Below are 17,684 nucleotides of genomic sequence, written 5' to 3'. Positions count from 1 at the left end.
ATGAATGCTAATTCAGTTACCAATTTGTAGCCATGAAACATAACCAGTCATGTTATTCTGTGGAGCTTGTTTTGGAAAAGATTGCACAACCCATGAAGCAATTCTTCACAAAGTGCATAAAACTGTCAGCTTATGTATAATTTATACAGTGAATGTTAGTTATGGTCTGTTTAATAGTATTTAATGCTGTCATATGACATCATTCTTTCATTTACCAATTGAAAAAAAATAAAAAGACCAATCAAAAACATTTTATAGAGTAAGAAATACGCTTATTGAATTTGTTAAAAATTGTAGAAGACGATAAACAAATTCGCTGGGGGAGGTATCCTTAAAAGATTTTTGCAAAGAGTTATTGTGGTAGAGCATGTACGGTATTTACTCTATAGTTATTTTAATCATAATTTACTTACTGCGTATGTGTTATCTAACATGCTGCTAATGTGCCTTAAGCAATTCATTTTGCCGACAGCACAGTAAATTGCCATATAGCCCTGGCCCTTTATTAGTAGCGATGATTAAATCCAATTTTAGTTGTACTTACTACATTTTCTCCACTGCCTACAGGGCATCCCTATGGGGGAGAGGAGTTGCTGCTTCCATCCTTAATCTTCCCATCTTTTAACCAAAAATCCATTCTGCACATTTTCAGCAAGATATGTTTCACCTCTGTTTACACTGACTCTATTTTCTACCAGCTAGGATATTTTTGGTGCTGTGTGAGAAAGCAGGACAAAATGTTTGAGAGTGTCGTATTAAATAAAATGTAGCCCACGCTGTCTCTGTGCAGTAAAAGCATTGGATAAAAGAAAACCTACCCTGTGTGTGTGTGTGTGTGTGTGTGTGTTTACACATGCATGCGTGTGCTGAATCCTGTAAGAAACCAACCATTGACTTCATATATTATGGGACCAGAACATTCCCCTATGTTAACTCTGTGGGGGAACTCTCATAAGCCATGGAATTATATTATTTAGTTCCACAAAGCAAGTCGGGGCAATTTGTGTGAAATGGATTATAGAAGACGAAGTTACAAATTGCTGCGTGTCACAAACCCTGGCCCGCAGTCCTTGGACTTGCACTGGTGGGAGACTGCCTAGCACAGCTGCAGCTTCCAGGCTCTGAGCTCACACACTGGGTGTGTGCAGTGTGTCTCAGACCCTCACTGTATCTGAAGGTGGATTTCCTTGCCTCCAAGTTTGGGTTTGATTCAGGGATCTGTGCTTAGGCTGCAGAAGATATTTTGCAAGTTGTACCTGAGCATTGTGGGATGGGCCCTGCTGGAAGCCAGCTACTCAGACGGGAAATCCAATCCTGTGCTTATCAGAAGAGACTGAGCCCCTGCATCCGGTGGTCCAGACGTCCGGCAAAGTGGAGGGTTCAGGTTCTCGCCCCAAATTTCCTCATCAGGTAAATTAGTCTGTGCTGTGGCTGCTTGCCAGGCTCTCAGCAAATGACCCCCAGGCAGTGATCTTGCAGGTCACTCTCACTGGAATGGCACCTTAGGGTTTTATAAAGGCCTTTTCACTCTTCATGGGTCCAGTGTGGTGGTACCTTCTGCACTAGGGAGAGTGAGGGAGACACACTCAAGCAGTTTCTCTGCTGTTCCAGGCTACATCCAGGCCTGGCTTCCAGAGGTGGTACAGTGCCCCAGGCAGGGGAGATGGCACTGGCAGGCTCCGAACTATGTCCTACCACCCTGCCTTGCTGGCAGTCCCTGCAGAAGGTCCTGGACCAAGATGACTTCTGTGGTCTTGGCCCATTCTGTTCCATCCTAGGCGAAGCTGGGGAATGGACCACGATGGTCCTGTCAGCTCTGGAGGCTCCGCCCACGTCGCCTTTGTCCATCTCCCTTGTCTGTCTCTCTTCTTCCGTCATCCAGTCTAGGTACTTTGCACCCACCAAGGACTTTCCAGTTCCCAGGGAAGGTTCCCTCTGCCCTATTTCTCACCATGACTACTCCTGGCTTCTCCCTCCCTGCCTTTTCTCGGATACAGATGTTCCAGTACTAAATGTCATTCCTTTTGGGTCCTGCTGAGTGCAAATTTGGAAATGTGGGCTAATGGGGGATCCTGAGTTAATGGCTTCCCCTCCCATGTAACGCTTCTCAGAGCTTTGCAGACACGCTACTTAGCCTAGAGGAGGAAGCTGAGAAGTGGGAATTTCGTGTTCAGTGTCAAGCCTTGAGTGAGGAAGAGATCCTGATGAAAGGACATTTCAATGCCTTTGAATTCATATCATAGATGTGGCCACTCGTGTCTGCCACCAGGGAAGGGGAGGGAAGAGGCAGGGCCCCCCTCCACCCTCGAACACCTCTCACTTCTCCTTTCACATCTTCTCTAGCTTGTGCATGTGGCTCAGGGCCAGAGTCAGTACACCTGTGCTCTTGGGGTGTGAAGTTTGGACAGGCTCTGGGCCAGTCTTCAGCTGGCATCTGAGTCTGCATTTGAACCCTACTTCTGGGTGCACCAGGCTTCGTTACCTTGGGGAAGTCATTTACAGTTTCCTGGCCATGCCAGCTTCCCAGGGAGCTACAAAGAGGACACTGGGGGATACAGCACAAACACATTGCCTACTCTGGGTGTGTATGACATTATCACATAGCCTGGTTCACCGGGAGATCCAGAGGACGCTGTGGTCTAAAACATCACGTGGTATGAGTCTGCTGTGTTCCTGGCTCTGGGTGGGTGGAGGGCTGCTCTGTAGTTGGCCACAGAAAGAACTGACCTGGATACAGAGGGGACCCCGTGAAAAGCCAGCACCCAGGTGAGACTTCAGATGGGAAGAGCCTGGGCTGACTCGTTCTGGGGGAGGCAGGTGGGCAAGAAGCCCCCTCTGAATCTCCCATTCTTTGGTCTTAAAATGCCAAGATATAGCCTCTCCAGGGACTGGTCTTGCCAAGATATAGCCTCTCCAGGGACTGTGGAAACCCCAAGAGGCAATTTAATTCTTTTGGGGCAATTACCAAGTATACCTGATAATTGTGGAGAGAGCCTTACAATGACCCACCACACCTGACGGCGCCCAGGCAGTCTGGAGCCAGGCGCGCCCAGGTGCCACCTGACATTGCCTCCACAGTTAAAGCACCAGTTAAAGTACTTCACAACGAGGTAAACCAAAATGGTACGGAAAACCCAGAATGGAATGTTGCTTCTTTGTAATGTTCACATTTCTTCATTCTGAAGTTCAAAGCCACTGTCCTTCAGAGCGATTACTTGACTAATTGCATGGTTATAGCTTAGACCCAATTAATAGTTAAATGGCTTTGTATCATTAAAATTGTACCTTCTCCAGGAGTTGGAAAGGAACAATGGCTCCGGCCGAATCTGGTTGCTGTAATATTGATATCCTTCATGAATAGTAAAAAGATTGCTTTTTTTAAACCTTCCTTGGTTAAATTGATCTCTTTTCTACAGGGACTTATAGAAATGGGTAGCTTATGGAAACAGACTAAACAGTGGCTGTTGGGGATGAAATAGAAGTGAAAAGAGATAATTCCTCCTGGAAATCCATGAAGCAGCAGGAAACATTCTGACACACGAGGTTCATAGAAACTTCAAATACTTTGTCTTCTTTTTACCTGGTCTTAGAAGTTAAAAATGTTGTTTGGCGGGTTTTTTTTTTCCTGCCCATGTTTTTAAAATTTCCCCTCTAAACAAAAGCACATAATATATTTTGGTGGGGCCCTCCCGTCGTTAGATGTTTAATTTCATGTGGTTCATCCAGAATTGTCCCACTTAACAAATTACTATCCCAGTAATTCATTTAAAATGAAACCATCTCCCAGGGCTTCCTCGTAGCATCTCCAGTTTGCTCTCTGGCCTGGTGGGCAAACCCACCTGACACTCCTGAAGGAAAACAAGGACCTTGAAATAATCCCTGTGACAAAGGACTTGAGTGTGGCTTTGGATAACAGTGTGCAAACTGCATTTACCGAGGGGAAGGAAAAAAGGCATCTTGTTCCCCAATGTTGAGAGGTAGACAACTAACGGCGTATTTTTAATTACCTGAATGCTTTAGCAGGGAAAGTAGTCAGTTTATAGTTACCTTCAATATGTAGACTACAAATTATTAGTGCATGAAAATGGCATCCAAGTTCTGTTGCTGGGTCTAGTAATTTTGGATATTTTCCATGCTATTACTGCCTGCTCCATATACCTTTACTGGTTCTTTTTGAAATTAACTTAATGGCACTCTGCAGAGATGGACTGCCTACTGAGCGCGCGCGCCTGCCTGCAAAGATGGGCCGAGTTCCCACTGAGAGGCACTGATTTGGCACAAACAGAGAAATGCTGTAGCATTAATTTACTTGAGTATCAAATTATTCAAAATAAATAATTAAAGTCTTTTTAGGAGTTGGAATCAATATTTGCTTTCAATATTTCGGGTCCACCCTGCATTGGAAGGTGGGGTCCTGCTGAGTTCTGCCTCTGGTGCAAGACGTCCCTAAGCTTGCTACAGGTTCTTCCCTCCAGGCATAACTGTCGTTTCCCTGCCCCTGAAATTTCTCTGCTTACCTGGCGAGCCATCCCTCCCTCGCAGGGCGTCCTAGCCGTGTCTGACATCCTCTTTTCGCAAGCCTGGTGCCTGGGCTCCTCCTCCCAGTGGGATTTCTCTGTGGGGACAGGGTCTTTGGGGACAAAGGGTGTGGGAGTTAGAGGTCTGTGCGGTCCCAGGAAGACTGGAAGACACATTAAGTTCACTCTGGATAGAAGATCCCCTAAAGGCCACTCTCAGAGCCGCTGTCTGACCCATTTAGTCCTTGACCGGATCAAACCGCATCTCCAGGGTCACCACGCTGGCCTTGCCCCGACTGGAAGCTCTCCTTTCCTCAAATTCCCCCAGAATCTGGAGTATCTGGCCTTGAATTTTCAACCATTGATTCCATCATGAGGACCTTGGTACCCTAAGTGACAGTGTAAGAGCTCTATGGAGCAGCCCTGGTCTGGGAGTTCCACCCTCTTCATGAAAAGATGTGGCTATTGCTCAACTCAGCCCACTGTGTGTGTGTGTGTACACACACGCACACACACACCCTTGAGCAAATGGTTAAATACTTGACATGCACAGATGTGGTCTTCTTACCACATGAGCATTTGGGGGGCATTGGTGGGAAACCCAGCCCTTTGCGACTGGGTGGTCTCTCATCTTGCTGAGCCCATTTTGAGGCTGCGCAGGGAGAACAGTGATGTGACTACTCCTTTAATTCGCTCTCTCCTCTGGCCCCCTCCACTCGGCCAGCCTCGTGCAGGGACTGGAGCAGAGAAAAGAGGCAGCATTGATTCCAAGAGGGGCTCTCCAGTCCCCTCCACAGAGGCAGGACAATTTCCATTTGAAAAGGACGACTGTTAATGAGCTCTATTCTCCTAGCCTATCACCCCACAAGCAAAGGGGCTGCTTTGAAGTCAACACGGTCTATTATGGGTGAAATAAACCCCTCAGAACAAAGGGCAGTTCAAGTGCAGACTTGCAGAGGCTAATGGCACATGCTCAACCTCACTTCAGCTCCACGGCTGCTCCACAGCTTCTCCCCGTCTGATGACGGCATCGTCCAACAGGGGTGTCCTTGAGTGTGAAGGCATTGGGCTCAATGCCCCTGGGGCACCCCTCCCTACCCAGGGCCCCTGCTCTTCGAGCCCCAAACAGAGGCTTCTCATTGGTGAGAAAACTTCCTTCATTGTCTTCAGGTTTTAGAGAGCCACAGGTAAGGACTTTGTTAGGTTTTATCAAAATTTTCCCTTTCTAAGTACCTTTTATGCCTGGGGAACATAACATAGTTGTATATTTGGCTGCTTCTGAAATGAATATTTGCTGCCTGTAAGTTAAGCAAATAGCAATGAGCAGCAGTGATTGTAGAACACAGTCTACTCCCTCCTCTACTTTGAGCGGGAGGAATTTGGCTTCAGATGTTAACCATTTGGGGCATGGATTTCATTTTGATTACACTACAGTATCAGGGCGGCTCTGGAAGCAGAAAAACACACGATGTTCTGTGCACAAAAGGAAGAAGAAAGTGAGTGGGATTCCCCACCCCCTCAAACCCGAGTCCAGGAGGCTGAATCCACGCTGCTGAAATGGCCCCGCTCTGCCTGCCTCAGCTGCCGTGAGAGTGCGTGGGCACCCACAGGTGTGTGTGCACGTGTGAGCCGTTGTGAGCAGGGCATCTAAAACGTCCCACCTATACTGCATTGTCTCACTTATTTCCAGAACACTTGGCCCTAGCAAGATGGGACAGTTTTGAGGATTCAGTTGGTAAGAGGCTAGAAAAATAATTTGTATGGCATCTTTTAATTGGCATCAAAAACTGAACTCAGAATTTTCAATTACACACCCCTTAAATGATATACTGAAGAGGAATATTAATAACTATATGGAAACCGGGAGAGGTGGATAAATTGCTCCTAAACCAGTGTGTATCTCATCATGAGGGCGGGGCAATGTGTAGATCAGGGCCCTGACTTTCTGTAAGCACCGTGCTTACAGTGGGAAAAGCAGTGTTCTTTATAATTTAGGTAAAAGTGAGTTTTTTCTTGCTGAACTGGAGACAAACGGTGTTTTGAGCAACGACTCAGAAAGCTGAACTTCCTGGCAGTATCCTATCACCAAGAAATTTCTTCCCTTCAAATGTAGCTGATAAAATGCTGCAATCATCCTCCGTAAACATACTCACTTGTACTTCTCATGCTTTATTATGCGACGCCCTGGGCTTCTCTTCTCAGGACCAAATAATCGCAGGTCCTTTAAGCAGCACACGTTGCCTCCAAAATGATAGCGAGGGTGAGACGGTCCCTGAGTTTCTGTGCTGGTATCGAGAACTGTGCCACTGTCTGCCTTCACCGTTTCATCGTGAGTTTCTTCCACTTTCCATGTCATTAACCACCTCTTTCCTTACAGCCTGAAAAGGTGCGGTAATTTTCCGACGTCCCTACCGTGAACTTCGCCCATCCCGTACTTACAACTTTTAATTTCGTCGCATTTCTCCTTGTCAAGACAACAGAAGCCTTCCTCATGCTCCTTTGGACACTACCCTGCCAAAGGTAACCACCGTTCTGATTTCTATCCTCTTAGATTAGTTTTACCTGTTTTAAGACTTTGTGTGAATGAAATGATACATTATCTACTTTTTCGTCTTGTACATGTGGCTTCTTTAACATTTCTGTGAGAGGCATCTGTGCTCTTGCATGTAGCAAAGATCTGCTCTTTTTCACTGCTGCATACTGTTCTGCTGCGTGAAAGAATCACAACGTGATTACATATCCTGCTGTTAATGGGTATTTGTGGGGCTCCCACCCAGTTTTTGATTATTAAAAATGGTACTGCCAAGAACATTCTGGTACATGTCCTTTGGTGAGCAGATGCATTTCTGTTGGGCATATATCTGGAGATGGAGTTGCTGTGTCACAGACTATATGAATGATTAGTGTCATTAGACACTGTTAAGCAGATTTCTAAGTGGCTACATCAATTTGTACTCTCCCTAGCAGGGGTATGAGTTCTGTTTACTCCTCATCTTGCCAATACTTTGTATTGTTTTTCCTTCCTCCATTCTGGTGAATAAGTAGTGGTATCTGTTTGTGGTTAAAGTTGCAGTTCTCTGATGGCTAATTGTGTTGAACACCTTTAATATCCTAATTATCCATTGTTTAAACTTTTTGATAAAGTGCACTTCGGCTCTTTGCTCTTTTGTTTTTTGAGCTTTTGATGTTCACAGTTACTTTTTAATTAAAATTTTAAATTCTCTGTTAATTGTAGATTCAATGCAATTGTGAGAAATAATACAGACAGATTTTGTGTCCCCTCTACCCAGTTTCCCCAATGGTAACATCTTTCAAACTACAGTACAGTAGCACAACCTGGGTGTTTATTTTGACACAGTCAAGATACAGAGCACTTCCATCACCCACGGGTCCCTCACATTGTCCTTACGAAAGGTGTAGCTGGCCACACCCCCCTGCACCCACCCGTTGCCGATCCTGGGTCACCACTGACCCTTTTCTGTTTCTATGACTTTGTCATTTCAAAAATGTTCTATAAGTAGAATCACACAATATGTCATCTTTCGGGATTGCCTTTTCTTACTCAGCATTCTTTCGAGATTCATCCAAGTTGTATCATTAGTCTGTTCCTTTTATTACTCAGTAGTATTCCATGGTATGGATACATCATAGCTTGTTTAATCACCCATCTATTGAAGGACATCTGGGTGGTTTTCAGTTTTGGGCTATGAACAGGTACTGGTTTTTGTGTGGACATAAGTTTGCATTTTTCTGGGATAATGCTTAAGAATTCAACTGCTGGGTCATATGGTAGTTGTGTGTTTAATTTTAAAGAAATTGCCAAACTGTTTTCTAGAGTGGCTATAGCATTTTACACTCCTATCAGCAATGTATGAGAAATACAGTTTTCTTTGCATCCTTGTCAGTATTTGGTGTTGTCTTTATTTTATTTTAGTCATTCTGGTGGGTGTGTAGTGATATCTCTTTGCAGTTTTAATTTGCATTTTCCTAATGGCAAATTATGTTGAATATACTTAGGATGTCTAGTACAATGTTGTGATGATAGTGTTAATAGCAAACACTTTCACCTTTTTCCCAATTTCAGGAGGCAAGTTTCAATATTTCTTCAGTAAATATAATCTTTGCTGGGGTGTGTGTGTGTATGTGTGTGTGTGTCTTTGTGTTATCAAATTAAGGAATCTCACTACTCGTCCTAATTTGTTAATTTTTTATCATGAATGAATGTTGAATTTTATTAAATTCATTTTTCTGCTTCTGCTATAATGATTACAGAGTTTTTCCTTTATTCTATTAATGTGGTTAATTACACTGATTTCAAATGCCATACCAATGCCAAATTCCTAAAATAAACACTGTAAAGATGTGATACACATACCTTTTTCTTTATCACTGGATTTTGTTTGCTGATCTTGTATTTGGGATAGTTGGATCTATGCCAATTTGAGAGATAGGCCTGTAACTTTTCTTTTTCATGATGTCCTTTTCAGATTTTGGTGTCAAGATTATATTGGCTTCAGAAAACGTATTGAGGGCTTGGCTTCTCTACTGCTAGTCTTTGAAAAAATTTGTGTGAGATGGATGTCATTTCTTTCTTAAAAGTTTAGAAGAATTTATCAGGGAAGTCATCTGGACATTGAGTACTCTCTGTGAAATGTCTTTGAACTACAGATTTAATTTTCTTAATAGACATTGGATTTTTTGGATTTTCTATTTCTTTCCGAGTCCAGTTTGTATGTTTCAATGAATTTGCCCATTCCACCTAAATTCTTCACGTGTTGACATAAAGTTGTTCAAAATATGATATTTCTAATCATGTTTGTGATCTGAGTATCTCTACTGATGGCTCTTTTTTTGTTCCTGGTATTGGTATTATCATATCTCCTGTTTTCTGATCAGTATCACTAGATACATTTATATGAATCCTTGGACTTCTCAAAAAGCCAGCTGCAGGCTGCGTGTATTTTCTCTATATTTGGTTTGTAGTTTACTGGTGTCTGTTCTTACCCTTCTCTTCTTTCTTTTTCTGCTGTCTCCAATATGCTATTAATTCTATCTATTGAATTGTTCATTTCTCTTATGCTTTCCATTTCTTTGGGCTCAATTTGCCTTTTATTTTTAGACTCATGAGAATGGGTACATAGATCACCAGTTCTCAATGTCTTCTCTGAACCCTGGGGAACTCCAGGACATTTTTAGGGGCTCCATGAAGTGAAAAATATTTTATAATAATATTGAAACAATACTACAATATTTATTACCTTTTCTACTGTGCATTCATTTGCACTGATGGTGTAAAAGCAGTGGTAGATGAAACTGCCAGTGACCTACTTTGAATTGGCACAGTGGCAACGCACTGTCCTAGTAGTCATTATCTTCTTTAATGCCATTTATTTGCAAAGAAAATGCTAGTTTCTATTAAAAAATATTTCATGAGTACCCCAAATTTTTAATTTTAATTAAAAATTTTAATTTTAACAATCCGGATGGCCAAATGGGAAATATGCAGAAAGCATTTCTGTTGTACACTGAAGTCCAATAATTGCCTCAAAGAAGAGCACATTGGTGATTGTTTGAGATGCAAAGTGAACTTGCTACTTTTTTCATAAATTTCTATTTTTTCGTGAAATTAACTGACACATTATGGTTATTCTAACTGGAATATTTGACAGACATTTTTTCAAAAGAGGAATCAAATGAGCCTGTTATTTTGATGAAAACCACTGAGAGAGAATATTTATTGCCAGTGATAAAATTCAAGTATTTAAGCAAAATTTAAAATTTTCAAGATTTGCATCTACCATTTATCAGTCCACCATCCTGGTTTGCCTGGGACCATGGGACTTCCTGGGTGGCAGGAATTTCAGTGCTAAAATTGGAATAGTCCCAAGCAAACTGGGAAGGCTGTTCCCACCAACCATTAGCTTAATAGCTTCCCAATACTTTAGGACTTTTATGATGGAATAGGTAAATATATTAATGAATATAATTTAAAAATAATGTGTAAAGACTTATGTAAACATTTGAAAGATCTGCATAGCTCAGTTAATCAGATGAACATTATCTAATATTACAAAATCATGCATGGGTGAAAGAGCCATTGAATGTGTAAGATAGATCAGTAGGTTTTAATCTAGCAGAGTATCAAAAAAATGTATTCATATGGGTTCAGATTCCACATTGCAATTAACCTTTAAGAAACTACACCTGCCAAATTTTGGTGTAGTATCAAAGAAGGTTATATACAATTATCTGACAAAGATATTAAAATACTTCTCTTTTTCCAACTAAATATGTGTGTGAAGCTGGATTTTTTTTTACATGCTTCAACCAAAACAAAATATCACAACAGATTGAATGCAGCTGCAAGTATGAGAATCCAGACGTCTTCCATTAAGTCAGATATTACAGAAATTTTCAAAAATGTAAGACAACACCACCCTTGTTACTAAATGTTTTGCTTTAGAAAACATAATTATTTTTCTTAAAATGATATTATTTATGTTAACATGTAATGAATTTATTATTGTTATTTTAAAATGAATTAATTAAAACTTTAAAAATTTCTCAGGTTTAACTTAGAATATGGTAAGTAAGGATGGATATTACCCACATCAACAAAAGTTCTTTGGAATTCTTAATAATTTTCAGGACTACCAGGAGGTCCTAAGGCCAAAAAGCTTAAGTATTTATGGCTTATATTAAAATTTTTTAGCCTTTTCATGTTTTCAGTATATGCATTGAAGTCTGCACATTTCTTTCTAAGCACTACATTATTTACAAATTTTGGTATTTTTTTCATTATCAGTGCAAAATATTTTCCAATTTTCATTATGATTTATTCTATGAAGTTTTTAAAAGAATTTAATTACTTAGTTTCCAAATAATTAGAAAGGGATTTCTTATTATCTTTTTGGTATTTATTTCTAGCTTAATTCTACTCCGGTCATAAAACATGTTCTGTATGATTCCAGTTCTCCGACATTTGTTGAGACTTGTTTTATGATTCAATATATAGTTTATTTTAGGAAATATTTTATGTGCTATTGTGAGGAATATATACCCTGTAATTGTTGAGTATGGTGTTCTATATATGTCAAATAGGTCAGATTTGTTCACTGTGGCTTTCAAATTCTCTGTAAACTTACTGATTTTATTTTCCCTGCTTTTTCTGTCTTTCACTGAGAGAGCTGTATTAAAATCTCCAACTAAATTTTGTGGATTTCTATGGTTTTACTTTTAATTCTTTCTGGTTTATTTTATATATTTTTGAGGCCATCTCTTTAGATGGAACAAATTTAGAACTGTTTTATCTTACAGTTGAACTGTTCCTTTTATCATTCTGAAGTATCTTTCTTTATTTCTAATAATCTATCTTGCCTTAAAGTCTACTTTTTCTGATATTAAAATAGGCATGTTAATCCTCTTTAGACTGGTATTTGAATGCAATCTCTCTTTTACTTTTTGTCTTTGTTTTGGTCTTATAATTAAAATAGGCATGATCTAGCATATCTGTAAGCAGCATGTAGTTAGGCTTTAAAAATTTATTTAAAAGACAGTATTAGTTTTTTAATTGGCATATTTATTCCATTTACATTTAATGTAACCTTTAGCATGAAGGGATGATATTTGACCTCTTATTATTTGGTTCCTATTTGTTTCCTCTATTTTTCTGTCAGCAATTAATTTAATTATTATTCATTCTTTAATTTCCACCCTCTGTCAGCTCATTAGTTATATTTTCTTTTGTTTTCATTTAATGCTTACTCTAGAGATTATTGGTAGGCCCACCCGGGTCTGGGTGACTTGTATATTTTTGACTTATTAGGGTCAACCTCAATTTAGTTCTTTTACCATTTCTCCACAATGCAAGGATCTTACAATACTTTAACTACCTTTATGTCCCTTTCCTCTTTTATGCTATTATTGTTTTGTATTTTAATTCTATATCTACTTCAAATGCCCACATATTATTATTGTTGTTGTTTTAAGCAATCATTGTTTCTTCAGATTGACTTTCACATTTACCCTTTCTGATGTTCTTTGTTTATTCTTGCATTACTAATATGCTTCACTTATGACTATTTTCCTTTTGCCTGAATAATTTGCTTTACTGTTTCTTTTAGTGTGGATCTAGGAAATTAACTTTCTCATTTTTGAAAATGATGTGTTCTTTATTTTCAAAAGGTACTTCAATGAGCATAAATGCCTAAATTAGCAATTATTTTCTTCTAGCACTTTGAGGATTCTTTTCCGTTGTCTTTTGATTTCTTTTTTTTTTTTTTTTTTTTTTCTTTTTTTTTTTTTTTTTTTCTTTTTATTTTGTTTGTTTTTCAGCTCATCAAGGGGGTACAAAAGATCAGGCTATATACATTGCCCATGCCTCCCCATCCCCCCGAGTCTGAGCTTTAGTTGTGTCCATTTCCTAGACAGTGCACATCACTCTCATCATGTAGGTGTGCACTCCTCCCCTCCCCCCACCCCATCCCCCCCCCCCCCCCGAGAGAACTTCAAACGTGTCCATTCCCCAGGCAGTGCGCATCGCACTCATCAAGTAAGTATACACCCATCCCTTCCACCCAGCCCTGACCTCTGTCCAATACCCTATTGGTGTGAATCCCAAATGTGCTCTCAGGGAAACCAGTTTGCTGGTGAGTACATGTGGTGCTTGTTTTTCCATTCTTGGGATACTTCACTTAATAGAATGGGTTCCAGCTCACTCCAGGAGAACCAAAGAGATGCCATATCGCCATCATTTCTAATAGCTGAGTAATATTCCATGGTATACATATACCACATTTTGCTAATCCATTCATGAATCGATGGGCATTTGGGTTGTTTCCACATTTTTGCGATTGTGAATTGTGCTGCTATAAACATTCGGGTGCAGGTGTCTTTTTTATAGAATGACTTTTGTTCTTCTGGGTAGATGCCCAGTAATGGGATTGCTGGATCGAATGGTAGGTCTACTTGAATCTGTTTAAGGTATCTCCACATTGCTTTCCACAGGGGCTGCACTAGTTTACAGTCCCACCAGCAGTGTATGAGAGTACCTGTCTCTCCACACCCACGCCAACATGTATAGTTTTGGGACTTTTTGATAAAGGCCGTTCTCACTGGAGTTAAGTGATATCTCATTGTGGTTTTGATTTGCATTTCCCTGATGATTAGAGATGTTGAACACTTTTTCATATGTTTGTTAGCCATTTTTATATCTTCTTTTGAAAAATTTCTATTCATGTCCTTTGCCCACTTTTTGATAGGGTTGTTCGATTTTTTCTTACTAATTTTCCTGAGTTCTAAATAGATTCTTGTTATCAGTCCTTTATCTGATGTGTAGTATGCGAAAATTTTTTCCCATTCTGTAGGTTGTCTATTTACTCTTGTGACTGTTTCTTTGGCTGTGCAGAAGCTTTTTAATTTGATCAGGTCCCATTTATTTATTTTTGTTGCTGCTGTGATTGCCTTAGGGGTCTTCCTCATAAATTCTTTGCCTAGGCCAATGTCTGTAAGAGTCTTACCTACATTTTCTTCTAGAATTCTAATAGTTTCTGACCTAAGGTTTAAGTCTGTTAACCACCGTGATTTGATTTTTGTGAGGGGTGAGAGCTGTGTGTCCTGTTTTAGTCTTCTACATATGGATATCCAGTTTTCCCAGCACCATTTATTAAATAAGGAATCTTTTCCCCAGAGTATGTTTTTTTCTGCTTTGTCAAAGATTAGATGGCTCTATGAGGATGGTTTTATATTTGGATTTTCTGTTCTGTTCCACTGGTCTGTGTCTCGGCACTTGTGCCAGTACCAGGCTGTTTTTAGAACCACAGCCTTGTAGTAAAGTTTGAAGTCTGGCAAATTAATACCTCCCATTTTGTTTTTGTTGTTTAATATTGCTTTTGCTAAACGGGGTCTTCTCTGATTCCATACAAAGCGTAAAATTATTTTTTCTATGTCTTGCAAGAGCTATCAGGCAAGAAAGCAGAATCAAGGGAGTCCAAATAGGGACAGAAGAGATCAAACTCTCACTCTTTGCTGATGATATGATGTTATATCTAGAAAACCCCAAGATTTCAACCAAGAGACTCCTGGAATTGATTAATGAATTCAGCAAAGTCTCAGGATACAAAATCAATACACACAAATCAGAGGCATTCATATACGCCAATAACAGTCAAACGGAGAACCAAATTAAGGACTCAATACCCTTCAAAATAGCAACAAAGAAAATAAAATATCTAGGAATATATCTAACTAAGGAAGTAAAGGACCTCTATAGGGAGAACTATGAAACTCTGAGGAAGGAAATCGCAGAACATGTAAATAGGTGGAAAACCATACCATGCTCATGGATCGGTAGAATCAACATTGTTAAAATGTCTATACTGCCCAAAGTTATCTACAGATTCAATGCAATCCCTATTAAACTACCAACATCTTTTTTCTTTTGATTTCTTTTATTTCTTTTACAAAGACAGCTGTACATTTAGTGTTGGTCCTTTGTTTATCCTCAGCTGCTTCTGCTTCTAAAATTTTTTTTCTATTTATAATTATCAGCAGTTTTAATATAAAGTATTTTTTATTTATCTTTTTTTGTGAGTTTGTAGAATGTCTTGACATTCTTCTGTAAGAAGTGGAAAATTCTCAACTGATATCTCTTCAAATGATTCTTTTTCTCTTATCTTTTCATCTAACCATATGTTAGACTTTTTCATCTTGTCCCAAATGTCTTTTATGCTGTTGACAGTGTTTTCCAATATTTTTCTGCAGTGTCTAATCTTCAATTAAATCAGTTGATTGAATTGATAATTTCTTTCTTATATATTTTTTTTAACTTTGATTCTTTCTTATAGCTTCTACTTTTCTAGTACAGTTCTCTATTTTTCTATCTATTTTCTTAAACATGCTTCTTGTAATTATTAATATTTAAATTCAGGGATGGTTACCCTAATATCTAAATCACCTGTGTGCCTGTTCATATTATCATTTTTTCCCTTGATTTTTGATAATTTATTTCTATTGCATGTCTTGCCTGATATTTTTCATCGAATACCAAAACGTGCATATACAAGTGCAATGGTAAAGACCCTGGATGATGTTATCATTTTCTTCGTAAGGGAGATGAAGTGTGGGAAGATGGCTTTGAACCCATCAAGGCCACTCTGGCTTTGGAAGGGCACCCTAGTTTTGGTTGCTGGTGCTCCCGCAGTGTGGTCCTTCAGGAATCTCAGCTGACAGCCTGTAGTACTTACCAGGACCCCGCCTTCTTAGTGGGCTCTGAACTTCCATTTTTGTCTCCCCAGGGCTGCAAGACTGCCAACATCCCTGCTTAGATTTTAAGCCTCTTAGCAGCTGCTTTCCTGTCAGTTTCTCTTCCTCTCGCCTTGTGCCTGGGAAGCTCAGCCCCTGCGGGAATTGGGTGCAGAACATAAGGCTTCCTTCTCTGGGGTTCCCTTTACACTAGAATCTTGGCCCCTCATTTTCCGGCTGTACTGCACTTTAATTTTTGTCTTCTCAGCCCATTGAGACTTTTCTAGGCAACCACTTTTCTTGTCAACTCTATGTCCTGTGCTATAAATTGGCAAATTCCCCAGTGGAAGAAAAGCATCCGGGAGTGGAGACTCACCCAGTGCTTTCTCTTCCCTCTGGGATCTCATACCCTCAAGTCCTGGCTGTTTTGATTGGTTTCCAATGTCTTCAAACAGATTTTTTTTCTACCCAGCTTTTATAGTTGTTCTCAGTGGTGGGATCACTCTGCTACAAGTCACCCTGCCACAGCCAGAAATGCAAGAAATGCTCATTTCTTTATAAGAGTTTCCCAAAATTCCCTTTAAATTTTGCTTTGGACTCTCTCTGATCCTAGGGGCTCCTACTAGAATGTTCCTGGGGAGGATGGGCTGGGTTTGTGCCGGGGCTTGATATTTGAGAAAGGGTCATATCCTGTTTGTTTTTCTGTGGATTTTCCTTCACTGATTTAAATATTTGTTGATATGCTTAAAATGCCAAATTAGAGGTTATAATTGTTCCTCAAAGTGGGGCTGGGCACACAGGCCTCAAAGCCTCCATCTCAGATGGAGAAGGAGGAATTGCGAGCATCTTCTCTTGGGAGAGATGGAAGTGGAGGTAGTGGGAGCCCGTGCTCCGGCTTAGCTGGGCATGGGGCAGGCTTGCCGACCACGCGCTCTGGCCTGCACGGGCAGCCCAGTGCCTCGGTTTTACCTCCCAGTGGATCTCTTAGCGCCCAGGGTTCTTCCTGGGCAGCTCCCGTGCTCCCCACTACCCACTTGGGAGAGGGAGGGAAAGCATGTCTCCTCCGGCGACTGGTGTCTCTGGTTTTGGGCTCTGTCTGAGAGCACCAGCTTGGTTTTAACTATGTGCAGCGTCTCAGTTGTCTGCTTTGGGTTTTAACTGTCAAAACAAACCAGTTCTGGGTCATTACCCCGTGGTGCCAGCCAGAATTATGATCCTGGCGGTTTCTCCCTGTATCCCTGGCTCCTAAACAAATGGGCCCCAGATCTTTGCTTCTGTGTGACCCCGAGCATTTTAAAGCCTGTGCTTTCTTACACCAGCCAAAGTTACCATAATAACAAAGCCCTGTGCTTATTTTTGAGCTTTGTCTATTCTTCCTCCTGGCTCAAAGGGCTGTTGAGGTTGGCTCCATTCCACGGCCTTCTTTCATCTTGAGCTCCTGGCACGCAGTGCTGGAACTAAGTTTGAGTTGCCACTTACAGTTGGGAAGCTGGGTGGTAGGAACCGAGGATGAGTTCCCTTAAAAAATGTCCATTTTTCCCACATTGCAACCTGACATTATCGAGTGGTGGGGCATTAAGCTCGTGGCACACAGGGTGGGGCTGTGGCATCTCTGCCATGGACAGAGCCCGGTGGCATTTGATGTGGCCCCAGGACCCCCTTCCTGGAATAGTCTTTTAATCTGTGCAAGAAATCAAATATTGAAATGCAGTTATCAGATATTATAAAAACAAATAGATGGTATAGACAATCTCAGAAGTGTATGCTGTGCACTTCCTCAACACATCCACAAGCAAGGTCTGTGGTGGGCAAAGAAATACCCTTTTCAGAAGGGAGCTTGGAATCACTGAGGTTTTCTGGTCGCACTGTAGTTGCTGCAGATTCTCCAAGCGTCTCTTGATTTCCATCACAGTGCACTGCTAATAC

Source organism: Eulemur rufifrons, chromosome 28, assembly GCF_041146395.1.
Source record: "Eulemur rufifrons isolate Redbay chromosome 28, OSU_ERuf_1, whole genome shotgun sequence".
In the NCBI taxonomy this organism is placed as follows: domain Eukaryota; kingdom Metazoa; phylum Chordata; class Mammalia; order Primates; family Lemuridae; genus Eulemur; species Eulemur rufifrons.
The sequence above is the reverse complement of the archived record's forward strand: the minus strand, read 5'-3'. Positions refer to the sequence as shown.